We start from the raw sequence: 7,016 nt of genomic DNA, 5'->3' as shown, positions 1-7,016 counted from the left end.
GGCCCTCGTTTTCCTCCTCTTTACCACAAATCTCATCTATGATTATCCTTTGACACCCTCCATTAACTAACTAAAAGATTTCTCAACCTGACCTCCCTCCTCTTAAGCCTGTTATTTTTCGCCCCCCTGAGGTCTTCTGCCCCTGAAGAAAAAATAACTCACTAGTGTGTTTATTCATCAGTCTAAAGTTGACTGACGACAAACATCTCGTGACTGTCCCTTTCAGTGTTTCAGAAAGTGGCTTTCCTCCTGAAAGTCCTCTGATACGAGTTTCTCTCGTACAATTAATCCCAAGCTTAAATTCTAAAATACATTGAACTTTGACCCTGTGTCAAAATTATTCTCCTGCTTGGGTCACCATAACCCTAGCAGCAAAACTCAGCGCATCAGAAATGGAAACTAAGATTGGGGATAGTCTTGCCATTATAGTCGGTTTGTGCCCTTCAGAGACACTCCTCTGCAAAGAGGGACAGCGGGCCCAGGCTCTGTCCTCATAAAACTTTCAGGCCAGTCAAGGAAGACATGTGAAAAAGAAAAGGCATGTCAAATGCCCCACACTTCCCCACAATGTTTATTCTCTTTCATAGCAATGAGTCAATAAACCCAATTTTGTTCAACTAGAAGCGTGCTGGGGAGGGCATTAATAGGATTCAGCTAAAGCCCTGGCTGTGTGGCACCAGGACCCTGGATGCAGTTAACTCCACTCAGGGGTTATGCAGAGAAACTGGCTCAATCCTGTTGCAACAAATGATATTCTCAATATAGTCTGTCCCCCGCTGGGATACTATTATTATACTTCTTATGTGAACATAGGCTTATACCTACCTGCTACACACTAACTTTTCTTTTTTTTTTTTTTTTGAAAGCAGTAAAAATATGGAACGCTTCACGAATTTGCGTGTCATCCTTGCGCAGGGGCCATGCTAATCTTCTCTGTATCGTTCCAATTTTAGTATATGTGCTGCCGAAGCGAGCACTACACACTAACTTTTCTTCTGTTTTCAGGACAATTTCTAGTGACTTTCAGATGTTTAAAATTATCACCCCATTCGTGGACAGTGTTTCCCTGAAAAGAAGAATGTCCACAAAATTCCCAAAAGAGGCAAGCGCAGGCCACTTGAAGACTGCCAGTAAGGACAAGTGACTCACTTTCCATGTGTACCACACCAACTGCAATTCCCACCGTAGGGATCGTTCAGCCAAAAGAGTTGGTCCAAAACTTTTCCCTGACCCTGCTAGACGTCTTTGATTACACAACTTCAGGCTCCGAAAGTCAAACCAACCAGTTTAAATTTAAAGGTGTAATCCAGAGTTGTCAGAGAAGATCACATGGATTTTAATTTCGTCTCAGCTGAAGGGGAATTTACGGTATAGCCAAGCCTTCTTGCTGAACCTATATAAACACTGCAGGCTCAAGTAGAGCAGTCTAAGTAGGCTACAAGAAAAAAAAAAATAAGGAAAGAAAAGGCCACCTGGATCTCTAGAAAAAAACCGGTTGGATTTGGAACACATTTTCATTGCCTGGAGACGCTAACTCAGGCCCTTGTGTTCAGGGTCTGCTAGAAGAACCCACAACAATTTTTGTTTCTGGTCACTGCTTGTGTTGTAATGGGCTAGTGTGTGCTGTTCAAAGCCTTTAATGTTATTCTGTGGCCCTTGTCATCTCAGGAGACTAAAAACTTGCTTTGCCACAAAAGGAACAGGAGATACTAACTCCTGTCCAAGCACAGACAGTATTCTCTGAACAACTTCCCAATCCGCAAAATGCTGGCAACGGTGAAGACTTGAATGTCACAGATTCACATTTTGTAGCCTGATTTTGCCCTTGGCCTAAAGGGAGTACTGCAGAAGAAAAGCCCCCCCTGGGGCGGCGCCTGTGGCTCAGTAGTGAGTAGGGCGCCAGCCCCATATGCCGCGGGTGCCGGGTTCAAACCCAGCCCCGGCCAAACTGCAACTAAAAAATAGCCGGGCGTTGTGGCGGGCGCCTGTAGTCCCAGCTGCTGGGGAGGCTGAGGCAAGAGAATCGCGTAAGCCCAAGAGTAAAGAGGTTGCTGTGAGCCGTGTGACGCCACGGCACTCTACCTGAGGGCGGTACAGTGAGACTTTGTCTCTACAAAAAAAAAGAAAAGCCCCCCCTGCCAGATACTGATTTGGCCCCCTCAGTTAGCCCTTTGTGTCCTTTGAGCCACAAAAATGATCAGATAACCTCATATTCTGACTCATATGAGTGACTGCTGCTTCTTTGTCAGTTACGGCTTTAGCCCCACTTCCTTCCTCCTACCTTCTGGATAAATGTATTAAAACCCCAATCATGGAATGAATGCCTCTCCCTAAAAGCATCCAATCCAGCGGGAAGCCTGCTTCCTTGAGGTCCTCGAGTCCCAAAATTACTTAACTGAGCCCGAATCCTGTAATAAGTCCTTTCTAACACTCTCTGGCCAAGTCGCCCTCTGTTCCCCATGAGGTGCATTTACTCCTCTGTTACAAGGAACCCATGAGCCAACTCGGTTCCGCCAGAGGTGTCTTCCTAACAGCCCTTAGCTGAATGGCAAAAGCACATACAGAAGCAACTCGACACGGGGCAGAAGCTGGTGTGTGCTCTGAGACACAGCTCTGTTCAAGTGGGAAATTCTGTCAATATAGAGAGGAATTGTTAGGTTAAGTACTGAACGTTAAAAGAAAGCATCTTATGAGCATCGCTGTATGTGACCATTCATGTCTGCAGCAGGAGAAGGTTGTTCTCTGTCACTTTCTTTTCTAGAAGTACACATTGCAGAAAGCCAGGAAAACAGTTATCTTGATCACCAAGATAATCAAGGACCCAGAGATGAGCAAGAGGAAGACATTGAGACATTGTCCCATGTTGTTGGTTGACTGACCACAGAGTGATAGTGCCTTGGGCAATGCTGGGGATCCCCTGGGCAAGGTTTGGATGCGTTTGGCCTGGGAGCCCAGGGTGGCTTGCACCTTGCCAAGACTGCCGGCTGCCCTCTCACTGGTCTGACTGGTCTCCTGCTGGTACCTGGCAGCCGGCACATCTTGCAAATAAGATGGTAGCCAACCTGCCAGGGGGAGCATCCCCACCCCAGGAGCAACCTGCCTCCCCTCCACAGAGCAATTAACAAAGCTGCAACCAAATGCAGGCAGGTGCCCAATTTAAAAAGAAAGTAAAAACTGCTACTAAGGTGAAAAAATGTTTGATACATTTGGGGGTTCAGTGCCGTCCACAGGGTCAAGGGCAAATCAAAATCGTCGAGAGAAAGCTCTCTCCTCTGGACAAAGAGACAAAAAGCACGACTCAGCTACCACATGCAGATAATGGGGACTTCACCTAATAGGCTCATTTACCGAACTGTCCCTCACTGAGGTTTCTTCCGGGTCTTCATCCCCGCTCTGCCAAACACCAAATGCCAGCCCAAGACGGAAGGGTTTTTACATTTCACTAGAAAATGACCAGGGAGCAGAAGGAGCTCATTTCATAAATGTCTTATTTTTCTTTCTCTTTTCTTTTTTTGTATAAATTCACAGGGTAAAAGCACAATTATGTTACATGCACAGATTACATTGTGATCAAGTCAGGGCTTTTTAGGGTATTCATCACCCCCAAATGTACATTGAACCCATGAAGGAATTTCTTATCACCCACCCCTGCCCCCACTCACCCTTCCAAGTCTCCCTTGTCCGTCATTCCACTCTCTACATCCATGGGTACACATTGTTTTATCTTACGTAAAACAAGCCAGACATAGAAAGTTAAAGACACATCTTCTTGCTCATAAGTGGGTGCTAAAAAAATGTGTACAAACGTCTTATTTTCCAAAGAAGAAGCAGGCTTAGCAATGTGACAGTTGATGACAACTAGAGTATCCAGTGCAGGTTCTTTAACTCCAGATCCATTGTTTACTTGTTTTTTCCATCAACATCAGCTCAACCACAGCTTCTAAAACCCGCAAGGCCTGGACTGAAATACGCTTCCCTTCTGCTTGACATGTTCTAGCATGGTAGGAACACCCTGGATAAAACTAGTTAAAGCCAAAGTAAGCAGTCTACAGCGTGTCCAAGGCCTTTGCTATTAAGAAACATGTCAGATGCTGCACACAGACCAAGCGTATTATGTAGTCCAGGGCCTGGCTGCCTTTTTTCCTCTCCTAGAACATGCATTATGGGTGCATAATTACAGTCATCAAGAAACTAAACCATTGGGTAGGCCTGTGCCCTTCTCCAGGGAGTCTAAGAGTTGTGGTCATTCACGCCTCACAGGTGTCTGAAATTCTCACAAGCTACCCACTGGCTTTTTTTTTCCATCCCAAGTGCTGTTTCAGGTACCTTCGATAGCTATTGACTCCCTAGCTTCTGGAATTGACACTGAGCCAAGTTTGACCATGGCAGTTGCTAAAGTATCCCTTTGAAATTCTTGGCTCTTCTAGTTTGGGATAGTTGGAAAGCCATCATGTTTTAATTCAAGAAGTTTCCAACAGACTTCAGTTTGCATTTCTAGGTGGTAGTTCGGAAAGCAGCCATGCTCACCACTATACCACCAACGCACTTTCTAGATGATAGTGTGAAAAGCTCATAGTCTCACAGTCCTATCTTTTATTGCTGTTCCTAATATCACATAGAGCTAAAGGGCAATAGGGTCTTTCTAGTCAAGTCATCTTTTAAAATGAAGTTTGGGCCTTATTCTTAGCAGTAGCATCAAGGTAGCTTCTGCACAGCATTGCCAGACGCGTGGCTTCTCATGCCCTCTGCCCTTCTCATGCCCAAGCCTAACTCAGACTCATTCCCACCTAGTAGGATGGGACAGTCACTCTTTTTCTGGAGTGGTGAGGAGGTAGCCCTCAGACCCAAAGTCACACGCAAGTGAATTTAACAGATTCTCTTCAGCCTACTGACGGCTGGTGCATGCCTCTTGACTGGGCCTTGGTTTTCTCCGTCTGTGTAATGGGCTGGACCACATGATGTCTAGGTTCTCTTCCGGCCCTGTGATACTATGACTTGGGTGAAGAGAGGTGACATGAGAGAAAAGAAGCTCAGCCAGTCATGCTTTTCATCAGATTGACTTTTGCCACGCAGATCCATTCCTACCCTTCCTGCAGCCGCAGGCAGTTCAGACCCTCATTGCGTCTTTCTTAGAAGGCTGCAGTGGTCCTCTAGGAAGCCTAAACCATAAGAACCTCTCCACCTCCACCTCACCCTGCCACCTCATCGGAAGCGGCTCCAGGAGCTCCCACTGCCTTCAGAAGCTGAGCTTCTCAAAAACGAAGCCACTCCCTGGAGGATGTGACTTCCGCCCGTCTCCTTGGGTGTGCAGAGCCACTCCCTGGAGGATGTGACTTCCGCCCGTCTCACTGGGTGTGCAGAGACACTCCCTGGAGGATGTGACTTCCGCCCGTCTCCTTGGGTGTGCAGAGACACCAGGCCTCAGGCATTTGTAGGTCTATTTTCCCTTCTCCTTCTCTCTCTCCACCATTTCCCTCCAGGCCTTTGAATGTTCCATTCAGTCAAGAAGAACCCCCTAGCTTCCTTTTCCACCTGGTTAATCCCCATGCATTCTTCAAGGTGGGCTCAGCTCTAACACTGCCACTCCTCTGAGACTTCCAGAAGGACTACTACATCCCAGCCTCCTGCACCCGCCTCTAGCAGAGGCTTCAATGATCACACTGCTCTGTCGTCCTCTGCCTCTGTGTCTGTCATCCTCTCAGGACAAGACAGACTCCTTGAGGACAAAGAGGTATGTTTCACATAGCACACTGCCGTGGCCCCAATGTAGATTTAATACATTTTTGTTAAAATGATGAATATGAAAATAAATCAATAGGCTTCCAGTCTCCTAGGGGAGAATCATACACGAGAAAAGACATTTATAGATTACAGGATAGAAAAGTGCCAAACCAAGGAGATAGACAGTGTTTTAGTTCAGAGCCAGACATTACCGACCACAGCAGGTTATTTTTGTTTTGTTTTTGCAAGAAATTTAAAGAGAGTGGAGGAGGTTTATCTTCAACCATAATTTTAAGATTAATCTAGAAGTGGTGTGCATGATGGACTCGAAGAAGAAATCCAGAAAGCAGCTGGGAGGTTAGTTATTGCACTAATCCGTGTCCCAGGGAAGAAAAAATTATTTTTTATGCTTATGTGGATATTGCAGACACTGCGCCCCGACTCCACCCCACACTGTGCCTACCCTCCTATCTCGCCACCATCTCCCTGTTTTGCTTTCTCCATCCAGACTCCAAGCTGGACCCAGGCAGGCAGGGAGGGCAGGCTCAAGGCTGGAGCTGACAAGTTCTTGCCCAAGGCCATGTGTCAGAAGTAAAATCTGCAAGTTCTTTGTTCCCTTTTGTTTTTCCTCCTTAGACCCCTCATGAGAAGGTGAGATTCCTTATTATTCAGCCATAAAACAGAATTAAATCCTGTCATCTGTGGCAATGTGGATGAACCCAGAGGAGATTATGTTATGTGAAATAAACCATGCACAGAAAGACAAATAACCACATGATCTCAGTTATATGTAAAATCTTTAAAAAAAAAAAAAAATGTTGATGTCATGGAAGCAAAGAGGAGAACAGTGGTTACCAGAGGCTGGGAGAAGGGTTGGAGTGCAGGGGGATGAGGAAGAGTTGGTTAATGGATACCACGTTACAGTTAAAACAAGTTCTGGTGTTCTATTACACAATAGGCTAATACTAATATGTTGTATAGTTCAAGATAAATAGAAAAGAGGATTTTGAATGTTGTCACCACCAAAAAAGATACTTATTTAAAGTGATGTTATGACATTACCCTGATCTAATCACACAAGTTACACAAGCATTGGAACCTCGCACTGTGCCCCCACAGATGTGTAGAGTTACTATGCATCAATTACAAATAAAATAAAACTATGTTTTCCTTTTTTGAGACAAAGTCTCACTATGTAGCCCTGAGTAGAGTGCCATGGTGTCACAGCTCACAGCAACCTCAAACTCTTGGGCCCGAGAGATTCTCTTGCCCCAGCCTCCCAAGTAGCTGGAACT

General features: G+C 45.6%; 1 non-coding gene across 1 annotated transcript; it reads right to left on the bottom strand.

Moving 5' to 3' along the window:
* Positions 1 to 870: 870 nt before the first annotated feature.
* On the bottom strand, positions 871 to 977 carry LOC128566079 (U6 spliceosomal RNA). The gene has a single exon (XR_008374376.1). It is a non-coding gene; the product is annotated as a U6 spliceosomal RNA (small nuclear RNA).
* Between the last annotated feature and the right edge of the window lie 6,039 nt (positions 978 to 7,016).

The sequence above is a fragment of the Nycticebus coucang genome, chromosome 14, assembly GCF_027406575.1.
Source record: "Nycticebus coucang isolate mNycCou1 chromosome 14, mNycCou1.pri, whole genome shotgun sequence".
In the NCBI taxonomy this organism is placed as follows: Eukaryota; Metazoa; Chordata; class Mammalia; order Primates; family Lorisidae; genus Nycticebus; species Nycticebus coucang.
This window is presented reverse-complemented; position numbering and strand designations above follow the sequence as displayed.